Genomic DNA, 619 nt, shown 5'->3' on the forward strand with positions numbered 1-619 from the left:
TGGAACCCGACGCGGCCCCTACGCGTGTGAGTGAGCGGAGGAAGGCTGCGAGGGTGGAGGGGGCGCGCAGAACCCAGCTCCCGGCACACGCGGGGCTGGATTTCCTCCGTGTTAAAAGCGTAGGCTCTGTCCTCAAACCCTTACTCTGTGCATCCCTCAGTCGGCACACCCTGAGGGCACATCCCTGCGCCTGGCACTCTCGCTAGGTACTTGGGCTTCTGTTTCTAGGGGGTCAGAGTGTGTAAATATTTAAGACAGGGCCCATAAATGCCTGCAAACACGGTCACGCTCTCCAGTCCTCCGTGTGGGATGGGGTGAGTCGGCGAACTTAGACCTACTACTGGATTCAGGGCTTTGCAAACCTCAGCCAACCGTGGCGCGCTCGACCCGGAGGTGGCCCGTGCCGGTGAGCTCGCTCGCGGTAAACTCATCTGCCAGCCCGGCGACCGGTGTGGACTTGTTTTAAGAGGGCCCCGATGGGTTTCTGTGGGGGCGCGGTCTCAGGTTGTAGTATATAAAAGGTCACTAAATTCGAAGAGATGGGTGTTGAGATGTGGGCCCGGGGAAGGAAACTGCCTCCCCGCAAAGCCCCGGGAGAGTGGCTCAGCACCCGCGCGCG

Source organism: Myotis davidii, unplaced genomic scaffold (assembly GCF_000327345.1).
Source record: "Myotis davidii unplaced genomic scaffold, ASM32734v1 scaffold730, whole genome shotgun sequence".
Taxonomy (NCBI): domain Eukaryota; kingdom Metazoa; phylum Chordata; class Mammalia; order Chiroptera; family Vespertilionidae; genus Myotis; species Myotis davidii.